This window comes from Typopeltis vanoorti, chromosome 5, assembly GCF_054136105.1.
Source record: "Typopeltis vanoorti isolate ZY-2024b chromosome 5, IOZ_Tvanoo_1.0, whole genome shotgun sequence".
NCBI lineage: Eukaryota > Metazoa > Arthropoda > Arachnida > Uropygi > Thelyphonidae > Typopeltis > Typopeltis vanoorti.
The window spans coordinates 144,349,773-144,368,747 of NC_143553.1; the positions used below are offsets into that span (position 1 = coordinate 144,349,773).

At 36.6% G+C, this 18,975-nt stretch overlaps 1 protein-coding gene and 1 long non-coding RNA gene across 4 annotated transcripts in view; one reads left to right on the forward strand and one right to left on the reverse strand.

The window, feature by feature from the left end:
- Window positions 1-14,413, reverse strand: part of LOC150106899 (sodium-dependent phosphate transporter 1-B-like) — a 248,028-nt gene extending 233,615 nt beyond the window's left edge. For 2 of the 3 annotated variants that reach the window (XM_090392808.1, XM_090392803.1), the window contains exon 1: window positions 14,010-14,143. The gene's annotated coding sequence lies outside the window, so the exon portion shown is untranslated. Of the gene's footprint in view, window positions 1-14,009; window positions 14,144-14,339 lie in introns of those variants that run through there. The other variant, XM_090392805.1, reaches the window with a different exon arrangement.
- Window positions 1-14,897, forward strand: part of LOC150106900 (uncharacterized) — a 56,095-nt gene extending 41,198 nt beyond the window's left edge. The window contains exon 2 of the long non-coding RNA XR_016548377.1: window positions 12,788-14,897. This is a non-coding gene — a long non-coding RNA (uncharacterized LOC150106900). The remainder of the gene's footprint in view (window positions 1-12,787) is intronic.
- Window positions 14,898-18,975: the final 4,078 nt, after the last annotated feature.

The window sequence follows — 18,975 nt, forward strand, 5'->3', positions numbered from 1 at the left end:
AGAGGGGAAAATAGTTCCACTGCATAAAGGTGGTTCCAAGACTGCTGTTGTAAATTATTGACCGATTAGCATATATTAGCATATCAGGAATCATTGTCAAGGTCTTAGAGAAATTAGTCAAGAAAAGAATACAGGATTGGATAGATGAAAATGGGATATTGTATGGGGGACAACATGGTTTTGTGAAGGGCAGATCATGCCTCAGTAACTTGCTCACGTTTTATAACACAGTGACGGCTGAACTGGATAGGGGTAATGGGTTTACAGTGATACTACTAGACCTTGCCAAGGCCTTTGACAGGATACCACATGGAACCCTAATCAGTAAACTGGAGCAGATGGGGATATATATAGGGTTGGTGAGATGGATAGGAGGGTGGTTGAAGGAGAGATACCAGAGAGTGGTTTATGCAGGAGTGGAGTCTAAAAGATGGCTTGTGACTAGTGGTGTGCCGCAGGGCTCTGTTCTTGGACAACTGCTTTTCAATTTGTTCATTGATGATATAGGAAAGGATTTGAGAGGAAGTGTTCACTTGTTTGCTGATGATGCAAAGTTAGGTAGAGCAATTGTGAGTGCACAGGATGTCAAAATTTTACAGGATGATTTGAAGTTTTGAGGACTGGGCTAGGAAAAATGGATGTCAATTTAATGTGGCAAAGTGTAAGGTTATGCACTTTGGGGTGAAAAGAATAGCAGCAGTATATTGCATTGGTGGAACTGTACTCCAGGTGATTGATGAGGCCAGGGATTTGGGAGTGTTGGTGGATAGGGAATTGAAGTTTAGGAGGCACATTGCAAAAGTGACTAAATTAGCTCATCAAATCACTTGGCTTCTGAAAAATACTTTAACATGCAGAGACGAATAAGTTGTTGTTCCTCTGTATCGAGCCTTGATAAGACCCCATCTGGACTACTGTGCCTAGTTATGGGCACCAGGGTTTCTTCGTGATGGGGAGGAAGTGGAAAGGATCCAGAGACAAGTGACCAAGATGATAGAAGGTCTGTGAAATGAACCTTATGAGAATAGGTTGAAGATTTGTGGGTTGCAGAGATTGGACGATAGGCAAAGGAGGGGTGATATGATTGAGACATTCAAATTACTTAAGGGTTTCTATAAGATTGATCCAGAAGATATTTTTGAAAATATGACTGGTGGTGGGAGGACTAGGAGCCATGCATGGAAGCTGGGCAAGAGCATGGGTGACAAGGGTGTTAGAGCTAGGTTTTTTACTTGGAGAGTGGTGAATGAGTGGAATAAGCTTTCAGAGTCTGTTGTGGGTGCTACGACCGTGAATGAGTTCAAGGCAAGGTATGATAGATACTGTGTCAATGTCGAATAGTTGTTCTTGACATGATGTTAGGGCCTCCCTCGATGAGTCTGTCGACTCCTTGGAGTTGCCCGGAACAATAATAATAATAATAATAATATTGCCCCACCATACACAACTCTCTGATACCTATCAGACAGCTAATCCTGAATCCAGTTGACTAACCCAACATTTAAACCCATGTGTTACAACTTAAATATCAGCTTATCGTGTGGCACCCTGTCAAATGCCTTTGCAAAATCCAAAAAAAATGGCAATATATGCCTTTCCCTCATCAACTGCACTTGTCACTTTATTATAAAAGGCAATCATATTACTAAGGCATGAGCACCCCCTTAACAAATCCATGTTGATTCTCACAGATAACATTAGGGAGGAGCGGAGGGGGCTGTCCGCCCAGGACAGCACTTTGAACCTTTTTGAACTTTTGCAGTTAATTCTAAAATACAGTCTCGAGAACTCATTTCCAATTATTGTAATACTACTGTGAATTTTCCTCACAACTGCTGTAAGCGTTGCCAGTTGTGAGAGGAGTTTTTCTAAATAAAATTGATTAAGAATTACCTACATTGCTATGAAATAGACTTCGGCAATGTCATCGACGATTTTTCTAACAGAAAAGCAAGAAAAATAACATTTTAGAATGTTGAAATTAAAGTTTTACTTCAAATAAACATAATGTTTTAATTTATTTACCTATACGTCATTTTGGTTTTTTTGTAGTATTTTTAGAGTGTATTGAGAGGGGGGAGACAACAAATTCAGGGATCGCCCCGGGCGGCAAAAGCTCTAGCTACACCACTGTATATAGTCCCTCACTAATTTCTCCAAGACCTTAACTACTAATGACACACAAACTGGCCTATAATTAGACACTTCCTGTCTGCTGCCACCCTTTGTGCAATGGTGCTATCTTACCTTCCTTCTATTCCTTGGGTACCTTTCCTGCAGCCAGACTTTTAAAGAAGAGCCAGGCAGGTCAATGGAGCTGTCAGTTCTTTAGCACATTCTCTCAAAACCCGTGGTGAAATACTATCCAGTCCCACAGCTTTACTGACATCCAGAGTACTCAGTATTTGGAACACACTCACCTCTAAACCCTGAACCTGCCCTATCCTTCTAGCATAAAAACCTTCTCCAGGATGAAATTCTCCAATAAAGTGCTCATCAAACAATTCCACTGTCCTCTGTATCAGTCAGTCTATTCCTATTTTTATCATGCAGTCCATTTTTAAGTGTAAACCACTCCAAATGACCAAACTTAGTCTTCATGCAGCACTATTACTATTATATGATATGTCCATGGAGTCCAGAGACTCATCGTGGGATACCCAAACTATTATACACACAAAACCTATCATACCTCTACTTAAACTCATTCATTATCAGGGAACTCTCACAGGTAATTCTAACAATCCGTTCCAATCATTCACCACTCTCTATGTAAAAAAATCTAGTTTGCACACACACCTGTACTAATCACACACTCTTACACAACTTCCACAGCGGTCCCTAGTTCTCTATTTCTCATATATTGAAAATTTTCCTTTGCATCAAGGCTTAAAAGTTTCTATCATGTCTCCTCTTTTCCACCTATCAACTAAACATTGCAAACATTTCAACCTATCCGCCTAGTGAGCATTCCATAGATTTGTCACTAGCTTAATCTCATCCCTAAACTTCTCTACCACATCCTGGTCCTCAAGAAACCCAAGTGATCAAGTCTGTGCACAGTAATCAAGATGTAGCCAAATCATAGCCTTATAAAGAGGGATAATAACTTTCTATCTTTACTTGTTAGCACGTTTTTCAGAATCCAAGTAATCCATTTGACCACATTTTGCAATATGCCTGCTGAACTTCAATCCTCTGTCCACCATTATCCACAACTCTTTAGCCTTATCAATTTCCTGCAATCCAGTACCATCAATATGATACACCACATGACATGCAACCTTTTCAACTTAATGTAAGATTATACAACCTAAGTGTACAACCTTATATTTTGCAACATTAAATTGACAATCATTATCTTTTGCCAAAATGCCAATTTATTTAAATCATCCTGCAGGATATTTACATCACCTTTATCAACTATTGCTCCTCCCAGTTTTGTGCATCATTAACAATTGAATATCCTCTCATATCTTTCCCTTGGATATGCAAATTACATAGTGGCCCTAGTACAGAACCCTGAGGTACTCCACTAGTCATCCTCATTCTCCTGGATTCCACTCCACCATATACCACTCTCTGGTGTCTGTCAGCCCCCCCACCCCCCATCCATGCTACTAGCTTCATATCCATTTGCTCCAACTTTTGAAATAGTTTTCCATTGGGTATTCTGTCCAATGCCTTTGCTAAGTCCAGGAATATCAAAGTGTGTCCATTTCCTTTATTAAATCCTGCTGTCACTTTATTATAAAACGTAAATGAATTACTAAAATGGGACCTACCTTTTACAAAGCCACATTGCCTACTATAGAGTATCGCATCCCTATTCACCAAATGTTGGATTTTACTTTTAACCAACTTTTCCAATACTTGAACTACTCCTGATATATTAATTAACATGTAGTTTTCTACCTCTATCTTGGAGCCACCTTTATGCAATGGAACTATCTTACCCTCTTTCCACAACTTTATCAAAAGCAATGCCAGTTATCTTGAACATTCATCCAGTCCCACCATTGTGTTCACATTCATATTTTTCAATATGCTGAACACCTCCTCTTCATTTACCTCAATTTTGACTGCAACTGCAAAATCTCCACCTGGATGATACACCTCTGCAAAATGATTACTCTGCGACTCACTATTTCTCTTGCCTTTGTCACCTTCTTCCTACCATGAGCATTGTTTAATCATCCTATTGTAGTCATTTTTTTTCTCTTACTTGACATAACAAAAAAAAAAAACCTCTTTTGGGTTTACTTTGACATGCTTCACTAATTTTCTTTCATAATCTGATTTAGCCTTTATTACCAAACTAGTTACCCTTCTTGCTTACACTCTGTACTTTTTCTTTATATATTCCCACCACAGTCTTCATTTTTTTTTTTTTTTTGCAACTAATGCTTTATATCTCTATTCATCCACTTAATTCCCACTTGGTTTATCCTGCTGACCTTGGATACGAAGTCTGATACCACTTTTCCTCAAACAATCTCTGACCACTTCCCATGCACTACTGACATTCTTTCTTTGTAGCTTCTCAAGCCATAGCACTGCTCCAAGATGACTCCTAACTCTGTCATAATTACTAGCTTTATAGTTCAATATGAAGCTTTTCTTGACATTCCACATATTTGGCAAACTTCACAGAACAAGACTGAATGGTAACTCTCTCCAACTGTAGGCAGTGTGTCTATCTTGGTTATGGATATATCATCAGATGCTATTATCAGATCCAACACTCTCTCAAACTCCTTGTCCCCTCTATTACATGATGTTTCATGTAATTATCCCTTAGCAACTTATAAATCCCACTTGCATCTTGCCATGCCTCCTTTGTCCCCCATAGTTAAAGTCTCATAATAATTGTTCTGAGTGAGCCTAAATCATCACATCATCTGCAAACACAGCTGTTTATTTCTGGTCATTAACCATATCTAGAACAATTCATCATCATCATAAAGAACAGCAATGGAGATAAGACTCTTCCTTGCCGCAGTCCATTTTTAAATGTAAACAATATCCTTTATCATGACTGGATGAATGTTCAAGATAACAAACTCACCCAGACTTTTTTAGATAAAGGCTTTCTCCAAATCGAGTTATGCCATAAATGGGATTTTTCAAATTCCCAGTCTCTTTCCATCATTTCTCTTACAGCAAAAATCAGATCAACAATTGATTGCCCTTTTTAAGTTCCTTTTTCTGTGGCACCTAATCAAGGTCTTATGTAGCAAAGTAACACCTTTCCTATCATTATTTGTATTCTTAGTCCTTATTATTACAGAAACATTTTGTTGCCTTTATCACATTTGAGCTGTACAAAATCCAACTTATAATAATAATTATTATTATTATTACCCCAAGACCTCATGGAGTCAAAGACTCGTCTGGGAGGTCCTTTTATCACACACAGCTCATCAGACCATGCCTTGAACACATTCAAACTCTTTGCAGACACCACACTCTCAGGCAAGGCATTCCAATCATTCACAACTCTGCACGAAAAAAACCTGCCTCTCACTCCCCTACTCACACCCTCTTTATACAGTTTCCAGGGATGGCCTCTGGTTTCCCCCTCCGATCTCCCACTATTTTCTGTAGAACTTCTCCACCATTGATCCTATAACAACCCCTTACCAACTTGTAGGTCTCTATCATATCTCCCCTCTTCCTCCTGTACACCAGACTCTGCAAATTACATCTTCTCAATCTTTCCTCATACTCGACATTCCAGAGGTCAGAAACTACCTTAGTCAATCGCCTTTGGACCCTTTCCAACATCTCTTCATCCTTCTGAAAACCAGGTGACCAAATCTGGGCACAAGAGTCCATGTGTGGCCTAATCAAAGCCTAATACAATGGAACAAGAATCTCCCTACTTCTACAAGTCAATGTCCTCCGCATCATTCCCAGAAGTCTTTGTCCCCTCAATTTCAGATCCTTATCCACTATCATCCCCAGATCTCTTATTTCTTCTACCTCCAACAATATATCCTCACCAAGCATAAATTCTGCACCCATCTTTGTTTTCCAAATTTTAAAACCTTATATTTTACAACATTGAAATCACATTTCCATGTCCAATCACTCAATTTATTAAAGCTTTCTTGTAAGACCACAACATCTTCACTACTCTTCGTGGTTCAACCCAACTTTGCATCATCTGCAAACAACTGAATATCTCCATCCAAATCTTCACCTATATCGTTAATATACAAGTTAAACAGTAATGGCCCCAAAACAGACCCCTGAGGCACTCCACTAGTGACTTTCCTTTTCCTGGATATTGCTCCCCCATACACAACTTGTTGATACCTATCAGAGAGCCAGTCTCCAATCCAACGCACTAATCTAATATCCAATCCCATCTGCTCGCTCTAGTTTGACTATCAATTTATCATGAGGTACTCTATCAAAAGCCTTTGTGAAATCTAAGTATATTACTGTGTATCCTTCTCCCCTGTCCAAGGAAGCAGTCACTTTATTGTAATAAGTAGATTACTAAAACATAATCTCCCTTTAGTAAATCCATGCTGTCCATCAAAGATAATATCACTGTTGTCAACCCAACTCTGGATCCTAGTTCTGACAAGCTTCTCCAACAACTTAAACACAACACCTGACACACAGATAGACCTATAGTTGATGCTCGAGTTCGACCACCTCCTTTATGAAGTGGCACAATCTTGCCCTCCTTCCACTCCTTAGGGACTTGACCGAGTGCAAGACTCGTATTAAAAAAATGTCAAGACAGGTGTCAACTTCCTGGCACATTCCTTCAGAATACATGGTGATATATTATCAAGTCCCACAGCCTTATTAACATCTAGTTTACTCAACTCCCCATACACCTCTTGCTCACTTACAGTCAGTCTCTCCTCCCTGTTATACTCTGAATGAAAGGAAAAGTCAAAACCTTTACCTTTATACAGATTTAACATGGTTTATCAATTCTGGAGCCAGTATTAATATATAAAGAGAAAAATAACCAATTGTAATTTATTAGTTATGTTAATATTTAAGAAAATTTTACCTAATGCATCATATTGAAAATAATTAAGTGTTTTGTGAAGTTTAAACTATGTGTAATCTATGTAAGTGCTATTACAATGTTGAAGGCAAAGGACAATCCGATTATACAGCAATGGCCTGAAGTCATACACGTGAACCTAATAGAACACGCACGATGATGTCCTCCAATTTAACATCCCTATCATCTACTGCGCTCAATCTCTCCATGAAGTCACATTCACAAGATCGAAAGACCTTTATGAATTGCTCATTAAGTATCTCCACTACACATTCTGCAACAGCTGTCTTTATACCATTTTCTCCTATCAATGTCATCCTTCCATAATCATTCTTTCTTTTGCTGGCTACATATCGAAAGAACTCCTTAGGATTCTTTTTGGCTTCATTAGCTAACTACTGTTCATACCTCTCTTTAGCTACCCTCACCAACCAAGTCATCTTCCTTGCCTGGTCTTTGTAGACCTCATTATTATAGCAACACATACAATAAATGATGATCTAAGAATATCTTCTAAGGACACAAGCAAAAGATAATATACAATTCAAAAACTGAATCATGAACGAGTCTTATTATTTATCCATATAATATTTACATACAAATAAGAGCATTTGTATGTAAAGGGGCATCCTAAAACACGATTACCCATGTTACAACATGCGAATTGATGGGGGGGGGGGTATTCACTCGCTTGTTGACATTAGTATTGCAGAGTATACTGAATAGGAAGAAAAAGGCAATATGATGGAGATGTTTTAAGTGTGAGAGAATTTAGGATTAATGTGGAATGGATCACACACTGAGTGAAGGACAAGAACAAGGGTCATCCCTGAAAGTTATGTAAAGGTATGGTAAAGAAGGGAGTAATGAATAATTTCTTACAAAAGAAGTGGTGGGTGAGTGAAATGTGTTGCTGGAATGCTTTTATGAATGCTGGGGGGGGGGGGGTATACTGAATTAATTTAAAGTTTGATGTGATATATATGCTGCTGGTTGAGTTAGACTTCTCACCATGAGTAATGACACCATGGAAGTTTGTTAATAATAATACCAATGAAATATTAACAGAAAACATTGTACTTTCTAAAATTGTTTGAAAGTAAAACTGAAATCCAATTAGCTCTAACAAACAAATTTTACAAATTGTCTCTTCTTTCAATTAAGTAACAAATATGACAAGGTAGAAAAACTGCAAGTCTGATTCCAAATATTTGCATGGCACAATATACTGAAATAACCTGAAGTGGTGAAACATTATTATAAGCATGATCTCTTAAAATTCATACTCAAAAAGAGGACCTAAATCTAATGAAAATGAAATTAGCATCCAACCTAGTCAAATGCATTTAATCTATCAATAACTACTCATTCTGGCAACACACTTCAATCTCTCACATTTAGAAAGAAATAGAAAGTATATTCTAACGTTTCAACTATCAGGATGTTAGAAGCAGCTTTCTAACTTTTAGTGAAGTTAGATGTAGGAACTACAGAAATAGTTTGTCATAGCAAAACAGCTGAAAAGCAAAGGATGCAGTTTCTGCTTACTGTACTTTCAATCTCTCATTCAGAAGTCACCATTGTTATAGCACCTATTCTTCTTCTCCATCTTGTTTGGCACTGAGCATTTAGAAAGGCTACTGTTTTCTGAGAAGGCACAGAGTCAAGAAGTTAATATAGTAAATGATCAGAGCCTACTTGTGAAAGAGGATAGCACAACTAAATGGATTGTACGACAGGAGGAAGATGGATGTGAAGATGTGGTGACAGCAGCAAAAGGTGATGGAATGCATAAAGGTGAGGATGAGCCAGGTAGGAATGGAAATCAGTCAGAATCAGGGAAATGGGAATAGTCAGACTGAAGAGAGAGAGGTGTGGTATAGAAACTAAAAGAGAGAATGTTGGTGCAGGTAGAATGGCAAAGATACAGAGATTGTTTGTACACAAATATAAGGAGTATTCAAAATAACAGAGCTGAGTTCGTTGCATTGAGTCAGTATGCCTAAAGATAATTGGAATAAGAGAATCTTGGTTGTCTAAGGAGAATATGATATCAGGAATAGAAAGACATAATTTTCTGGAAGGATAGAAATGTGAAAAGAGGAGGGGGAATGCTATTAATGACTGCAAAGGAATTGTGTCCACAAAGTGTGGAAGTTGATAGTGCGTGCACAGATTTTGAATCTGTGGTGTGAAGTTGAAATAAACAGGCTAGTATATCTGATAGGATGCTGTTATAGGCCAGGGAATGCAGAGAATACTAAATGTGAAATGTTTAGGCAGATCAGTTAAGCATGTAAATAGAAGGTGATCTTGATGGAAGACTTTAATTACAGGAATATAGAATGAAAGGAGGAGATAGTGTATGGGAACAAGGAGAGTGAGTTTGTTGAATTTTTGAGAGATAAATATCTTAAGCAGCATGTGACTGTAGCAACTAGTCTTCAATAATAATTTCGCAAGATGTAGTTGTTAATGACGCGTTGACACTGCTGCCAGGTGGTGAGAGTAATCATGAGGTACTTGTTTGGGAAGTGATGAAACAAGAGAAAGCTACTGCCAAAAATGGATATATGTGTGGAAGTATAAAGAGAGTGATTACAGGAAGCTCTGCAGTCAGTTAGCATCAGTATGTTGGGTAGATGAGCCAAGCAGAAAAGGACAATGCATGGAAACTCGCAAGGCAGTATCTAACAAAACAATGTCACAGAGAAGACACATTGGTGATCGGATCCATGAAGAGTATAGAGTGCAGGGTAGAAAGGTGGTGAGCATGGTCAAGAAAGAAAAGGTGCAGAATGAGAGGAGATTGGCTGGTCAGGCCAATGTTAACTCAAGAGAATTTTTCTGCTGTATGGCAAGCAAGAGAAAGAATAATTATGGCAGGTTGACACTGGTGGATAATCATGACAGCAGAATAACAGTTGCAAAGGATATAGTGGAATTATTATTAAACGAGAACTTTATCAGCATATATCATACTGGTGTAAATGATGTCATGGAATATATATATATATATATATATATATATATAGAAGGGAAGCAAGTATTAGAACAATTGGAAGTGAAAGAATCTGAGGTGTATCAGGTGTTGTTGGGTTAATGTTAATAAGGCTGTGGGAATGGATGACATATCACCATGCATTCTTAAGGAATGTGCACAACAGTTAGCTATGCCCTTGATCTGATTATTTGATAAAAATCTTGCAGTGAGTAGGGTTCCTAAGTGGAAAGAAGGCAAAATAGTAATACTCCACAAGTATGATTTCAGGACAGAAGTTTTCAATTATAGACCAGTCTGTATAACTGCGGTTGTGGTCAAGGTGTTGGAGATTGGTTAGGAATAGAATACAGGATTGGATTGAAGGATACAGCATTCTCTATGATGGCCAACATGGATTTGTAAAGGATAGGTCCTGTTTTAGCAATTTACTTGCATTATATTAGTAGAGTGGTGGAGACAGAGTTGTAGAGCAGGTGAGTTTTTGAACTCCCTCAATGAGTCTTTGAACTCCCTGGAGGTATTATGTAATAATAATAAAATAATGATATGGTAGGGTAACGAATGCATTAGATAAGGGAGAATCATATACAGTGATATTCTTGTACTTGGCAAAAATGGTTAAATGGATCGGAGATTGGCTCTTTGAACGATACTAGTAAGGTGTGGTATGATGGAGCAGTGTCTCAAAAAAAGGAGAGTAACCAGTGGTGTGTCCCATGGTTCTGTTCTTGGCCCCCCTGCTGTTTAATTTGTTTGTAAACTATATATCATATGGACTGACTGGGGATCTTGTTGTTTGCTGATGATGCAAAGTTGGGAAGAGTTAAGTAGCGCTGCTGATGTTAATTCCCTTCAGGAAGATTTCGATTGACTTTTTATTTGGACAATGGAATGGGGTTATAGTTTTAATATCAATAAGTGCAAGGTGTTGCATTTTGGAGTGCAGAAACATAAGGCTATGTACTATATCGACAGTGCCATATGACAGAAAGTGGATGAGACTAGAAGGCATATTACAAGTGTTGCAAAGTCTGACCAGTCTGGCTGACCCCTTCAAATTCAATATCTTTTTCTCCATAACATTCACAAAATAATATGGAGCAATCTATAAAATCCTACTTGTTATTGTTCTCTTTTGGATAAGATTAGAAGGCATATTACAAGTGTTGCAAAGTCTGACCAACAGACTTTGGATAACCAATTTCTTTTGAATAACACATTTCAATAACCAATTAAACATTTATATTCACCATAATTTAAGTACTAATGCATCATGTGGCAATTCCCTGCACATAGTTCAGTGAGATATAGAAGCCTTCATTAAACCTTCATTAAATAGAAGCCTTCATTATGTGCAGTAATTCAGTCAATTACTGCACATAGGAAGTTGTTTTATACATACAAGCCTTCTCAGAAAACAGCGATCTCATTCCTCACAGACTATCTCATACCCACAGTTACACTTCTTAGATAAGCAATGAGGGTTATTTTGGGATATCTCACCTTTTGAGAAACCAGTCAGCTTTGCAATTTTCAAAATTATGACTCCAGCCAGACAGGAACCCACAATAAGCTCTATATCAAATTCCAAAAGATCCTTTGCTTTTTTCATTGTGATCAACACTAATGATTACTGATCAGCAGCACATTCTTAAATAGTTGCCTAGAACACAATCATGTAAAGAAGTATTTTGCATATACGCTGTGTAAGTGACATTTTATGTACATCTGCATAAAAGTTTTTAATTCAGTGGCCAGTATGCGTACATACAGATTTTTCATACCACTTCATATTTCACACCACTTGCCTCCATTGAGCAGGGTTGTAGTCTGATGTATGTTGTACAACAAACTCTGATGGTAAACTGTAACTGTTACATGCTGCAAACAAGCTATTTTTCTGTTTCTCATACAGGATTTACATCCAGTTTATACTCATAGTTAACATGCTCAAATAATTGCAATTGGAGTACTCATTTTTTCATCACATTTCACTATTTACTGAACTGCACTTCATGCACTTTGAAAGTACAGTACTTTCAAAGTGCATCAGTGGATAGGTGTCATGACGTCCACATATTTTTGTCAAAATATTATTTTTACAAAAACTGCAGGCCTTATCCACTTTATTGTTTGAAAATTTAAACTTTCTATTCCATGTTCAATATCACTAACATACACATAAGATACAACAATGAATCATATGATCTTGCAAAACAAAAAAAATTGAGGAGTAAGATTGTGGTTTGTACATCAGTGGTATAGGAAATGATTTGAAGGAAAATATTCAGTTGTCTGCTGATGATACAAACCACAATATCACGTGGTTAATATCATGCAATAGTTAATCAAAAGGGAAAAGTAGAGAGCTTGCAGAATGAATTAAATAAGGGAATAGTATGAGCAATTTAATATCACCAGTTTAATTTGGAAGAGTAAAATTATGTATTTTGGAATGAGAAGTTCTGTATTACGTTGATAAAACTGAAATTTGGGGTGTTGGTGGATATGGAATTGAAGTTCAGAAGACATACTGCAAAAGTATGCCAAAGCAGCTCATAGGATTACTTTGTTATTGTAGAACACTTTATTTATTTATTCTTATGGCGTTCTAGATCTAAGCTTTTTGACACATTCATAAATATTATTTTCCTCAGAATATTTCCACTATAAATTATAAAAAATCATAACAGAAAATAAATATTTATTCATGAAAAATGCTTAGAAAATTAAATGATAAATTTCAGGAGAACTTCTTGCTGTCCAGTGGTCGAGAAACATTGCTAGACTTCAGGACCTGCTTCGAGATCAGAATATTGCAAAGTAAATAGCTACAGATCAATGTCCAGACCAGAAAGCCAATCTAGGGCCTCATCTGTCACCTCGTGAATGACCTTGGAGGCCACCATCATGAAACTGAATCTTGGGCAGTCATTCAAAATTGAAGAACACTAACAAGCAGAGTTAGGGAAGTTATCTTTCTATTTATAAGGCTTTGCTACAGCACACCTGGATTACTGTGCATCAGTCTGATCATCTGGGTTTCTTGCAGATGAGGAAGCAGTGTTCAGAAACAAGAAACCAAGATGGTGAGTGGTCTGGGGAAGTGCTCCTTACAAGGGCAGATTAAGAGTTTATGTGCTACAGACATTGGTTGATAAGTAAAAAAGATGAGCTTTATAGATATAGAAAAATTTTTTTCAGTATTCATCTCGGGGGGGGGGAGGTCAAAACAAGGGAGCATCCATGCAGAGGTAAAACAAGTATTGTGTGAATAGTATGGGCTTTGTGCAATGAGTGTTCAGACTCCATGCAGATTCCCATGTAATAATAAGAAACCTTACTAGTTAAGCAGCCCAATAGGAAGTAAAAAATACATTCTATTTGTTTTCCTACTTCCACCTTCTCACCACATGACTAAAACAACTCAAATGATTGTGTTACTGGATTTAAGGTTCTCACTGCATCCAAATGTAGCAAATTTCTTCTTGCATCCACTTCTCTTATCCAGGTGAAACAGGAATTGCCCTTGAGTTACTATTTAAATATTTCCTCAAACTAAAATATTAAAACATCTCTCCAAATTTACTAATAGTGGGTTTTACATCTGCGTTGATGAAATAAAATCAATTAAATTGAAATTAATCATTCCTGTTAATATGTAACCGAACTTAAGGATCAAGAGCGATTTTCAATAAAAATAAAAGATATACAGCATCTGCCATTTTCCCTTTGATATTAAATCGAAGAACAAAATAAATTCAGCAAAATACTACTGAAGAGCTAGCTCAACTTGCTTTACACATGTAACAACATAACTTGCTTCAAAAGTTCTACAGGATTAAAGTGTACACATCTGCCTTAATTAAAATCAACAATGAAAATTAAAATTTATAAACTTAACTTACAAAACCGCCAATTAAAAGCAAGATATACTGATAAATAAGAGAATCTATGGTCTATTTTTACCTGGAAAACGAAAGATAAAACTCATAGGAAAGTAACGAACACAATTTTAGCGGACATTTTTAGCAGTACCCTTTGCCGGTATTTTTACGCGCCCAGGAAGCTCATAACACGTGTTTGAAAAATACGAATGGCGCCATATCGCGACAGTGAGCAATAGCACCTTAAAAATTAGTTCCATTTTTCCAAATTAGACGTAAATGGTATTAATGTAGTCCAAATCAATACCCTAGAAAACGTATATATCAAATCCAATCAATATCAGTTAACTATATCTTACGCCATAAAAATATACAAGGTGAAATAAGGAAACAAAATAACAAAAAATTTCACGTTTTAAACAGGCATGATAACACCTGGGAATGAATAAAGCAATTCACAGCTAAGTTTATTTCTTTTTATTTATTTGACAATGCTCTTATAACCATATTGAACTAATTCAATCCTGTGATCGACAGCGGCATACGTAATTGGAAACTAGACGGCCCAGACGAGAATACAATTCCTCCACCTGGTTAACAACGAATACACTTCAGCGGAATAATCTGAGCTTACTACTACATGGAAATTATTGCGACTTAAATACCCTGAGAATGAAAATTGCAAAAATCCACACAAACCCGCCAATTCTCCAATATTGTTAATTTCGGAATGATTCAACGTAAACGTTATAAAAACATTATTATTATTATTATTATTATTATTAATTTTGCTTGAATGCCTTTAATTTCCAAAACTGTATAGATGAAACCATTTTAGGTCTAACTTTTTGAAGAATGGATGGACTGGCTGCTAATCAATATTCAGAAAGTGAGATAGGACTAAAACGATAGGCGAAGTTAAAACCGCCTTGTATACTTCCTCTGGGGAATAAAAGACGTTGAAGAAGTTTTTTTTGTCTTAACAGAAAACTTTTTTTTCTACCCTAACATCGAAATCAGATCACCATGTCTAAGATATGAAAATGGCATTCATTATTTTTTACTTTTAATATTATTATTACCTAACACCTCCAGGGAGTCCGGACTCATCGGTGGGAAAGAACTCTACACAACATACCATTATGCCTATTTCATTATCTAGTTACTTATAGCCAATTACTACAACAACTCCGCCATTGCCGTCCCAAGCACTGATTAGAAAGGAGGTGGATTGTACTTGTGGCTAGCAACCATAATATGGAAAGAAAATATTGCTACAGAAACCTCAGCCATTGTTGGAAAACCGACACAAAACCCAGAGGGAGAAGTACTGGGGAAAAGAAGCAAGCCAGTGAAAGCTCCATTGGGGAAGCTGACGAGCGGAAATCTCCAAGAAAAAACCTCTTTAGCCCAAAACGCCCAAAACCAAAATTGGATCTGAAATATTAAGACTTTGTACGAAAGTGGAAAAGCTAACTTACTATCCAGAGAAAGAAAAAAAAAAAGATACAAAATAGAAATATTAGGTCTAAACGAGACAAGATAGAATGGTAGCAGAGAAATCCAACTAACAAGAAACAAATACATTTTATATTCTGGAAACCAGAATGAAGATGACACACATAGCAAAGGTGTAGCGTTCATGCTAAGAAAGATGCTAGAAGAGCACTAATTGAATGAAAACCAGTTTCTGAAAGAATCATCAAAGCTAGATTTAAAAGTAAATACAGAAATGTGACTATAATAAACATATATGGACCAACAAACAATGCAAAAACAGAAGAGAAAGACGACTTTTATGACATGCTGCAAAAAGAAGTAGATGAAGTCAAAAGTAAAGATATGCTTTTAATTATAGGTGACATAAATGCAAGAGTAGGAAATAGTAACGTTGGATGTGAACGAATAAAGGGAAAAGAAGGTTTAAGAAACTGTAACGGAAATGGGGAAATCCTAAAAGACTTTTGCACTTTCAATGATATGATCACAGGAGAACCACAAAGACCTCCATAAACAGACTTGGATATCACCTGATAAGAAATCCAAAAACCAAATAGACCATATTTTAAAAAACAGACATTAGAGAACCTCTTTGATGGATATAAGAGTTTGGAGAGGTGCAGATGCCTTTACAGACCACTTATTACTGATTGAAAATATAAAAATGAAACTAAAAAAATATTTAAAGGCAAGAACAAAAGAATTAAATACAATATATCCAAACTGAAAAACAAGGATACAAAAGACAAATATAAAGTAATATTAAGGAATAAATATGGAAGCATTGTAGAACAACATAAGGAAATAGACATCGAAGAGAACTGGGAAAAAATGAAGAATATATTTAATAGTACCGCCGAAGAAGTTCTGGAAGGCCGTGTAGGAATCACAAACAATGGATCTCTGAAGAAATCATAAAATTATGTGAAGAAAGGAAAGCTTTATGGAATGCATTTCTGCAAAGTACAGAAGAAAAGAAAAGAAATAGGATAAATGAAAGATACAGGCTTAAAAATGGACTGGTAAAAAAAAGTACAAGGAAAGATAAAAGAGTTTTCCTGGAGGAAATGTGTCAAGAGGCTGAAAAAGCAGCAAATAAATTTGACCCAAAGAGGTTGTTTGAGATAACAAGAAAGCTAGCTCGAAAGAGTTTTAAAAGAGAAGGGCCTGTAAAAAATAAACAAGGAAAGTTACTCACAAATGAAGCAGATATAGAAAAAAGATGGGTAGAACATTTCCAAGAAATTTTAAATGGAGAAATAGAAAACCTAGACCAAGAAATACCAGAAACACCAGAAGAAGAAATACTTAAAATAAATACAGCCACTATAACTAAACTAGAAATAACTCATCCAGTAAAGAAAACAAAAAAGAATAAAGCAGCTGGGAGTGACAATATACAGGCTGAACTACTTAAAGCAGATATAAACACTACTATTGAAATGCTACACCTGCTATTTAATCAAATATGGGAAAATGAGGAATGGCCAGAAGACTGGAATACAGGACTCCTGGTTAAACTGACAAAAAAAGGGAGATATAATACTTTGTAAAAATTGAAGAGGGATTTCACTCGTAAATGTTTAAGTAAAGCATTTACTAGAATTTTTATAGAAAGAATGAAACAAGAAATTGAAACTAAACTGAGGAAAGAACAGGCTGGGTTCATGCCAAACAGATCTTGTATTGATCAGATAATAACATTAAGAATAATTGTTGAACAGTCAATACTGTACAGTGGCAGAGTAGCCTATATTTGGGATTCATCGACTTCGAACGTGCATTTGATAGCATAGACAGAAAGATTATATGGAGGTTAATGAAGCACTACGGGATTCCTCAGAAAATCATAAATATAACAAAGAAAACTCATGATAAATCCAAAATCCAAATAATAAATAATGGCAAACTATCAGAACCATTTGCAACAAGCACAGGAGTAAGAAAAGGATGTATACTCTCCCCGACCATCTTCCTGATTGTCATTGACTGGGCGACGAGGAAAATATCCGAAGAAAGAATTGACATTCGATGGGGATAGTCAAATAAAATCAGTGACCTAGATTTTGCAGACGATATATGCCTTTTAGCACAAAAACATTAACACCTCCAAAAGAAAAGAGATAATTTAAACCAGGAAGAAAATAAATGCGGATTGAAAATAAATCATAACAAGATCAAAGTAATAAAGATAAACCCCAAACAAGAATTAGTCTTTGAAATACTAGGGAAAACACTGGAACAAGTAGATAACTTTATCTACCTGGGATCAGTGATCAGCACCCAAGGAGGAATCAAACAGGACATACAGAATAGAATCCAGAAAGCACAGATTGCATTGAATATGATGAAAAAATTTAGGGGTCCAATGAAATAAAATTAAAAACCAAAATTAGGCTCTTCAACACTAAAATTAAACCGGTTTTACTATACGGAGCTGAGACATGGACACTAACAAAGGAAAACATAAATAAAATACAGGTCCACATAAACAAATGCTTGAAGAAGATACTAGGAATATACTGGCCAAATACAATTACAAACACAGAACTTTGGGAGAGAACAGGTCAAACCAGCATCAGAAATTAAATCACTAAAAGAAAATGGAACTGGATAGGTCACACAATAAGGAACTCAGATAAAGAAATAGCCAAAATTGCACTAGACGGAATCCCCAAGGCAGGAAAAGAAGCAGACCCAGGATAACATGGAAAAGAAACTAGAAATATAGGCAAGGCGGCTGGGACGTTCCTGGAAAGAGATAAAAAAAGAAGCATTGAATAGAGTCAGGTGGAAGTCAGTGGCTGAGGCCCTATGCTCCACAGGGAGCGAAGAGGATAGGTAAGGTAAGGTAATTACTACAACAATATTAGTATGTCGATCGCCAACTACCCACAAAATAAGTATCTGCAAATTGTGCGAGTCTCTTGGCCAATTTCCTTCTATGTGAGATGAAATACCCGCGTTTTCGGGGGAAAAAACCCTGTTACCACGGTAAATCATCGGCAATCATCTCACCTTCAACTGAAAAAAGTCGATGTAAAGGTTTCTATCATCACGAATAGAATTAAACTCGGTATTTTCCAATCGAAACACGCAATGCTCTTGTTCTTTCAGTTGAGCCTAGGAGACACTTAATAGTTCGTTTTCGAAAAAAATCTTAACTAACATACTGTTTACAAAGGGTTGCGCTTTAACTATCAAAAAATAAATTAAGTCTCGTCCACTTCGTCGCATTCCAGTTATCGTAAACCTGATCGGCAGAAGAAAGCTTATTATACAGTATTTGATTCTACTCACAGAGTAAAGGAAAACTAGGTTTTTTATTATAATAAATTTAGTTTAATCCTTTATCCAAGTGTAAGCAAACAAAGATTGCGCCTGAAGTATCTTCAGGACTGAGGCAACTCATGGTAAAGGTGGACCAAGATCTCATCACTACTTGTCTTAGTATCTCCCATTAATGCAAAACACATCTCCTTGCGGCCATGTCATCATCATCATCATCATGCATATCAAGGATTTAGGCCTAGCATGGCCTGTTCCGG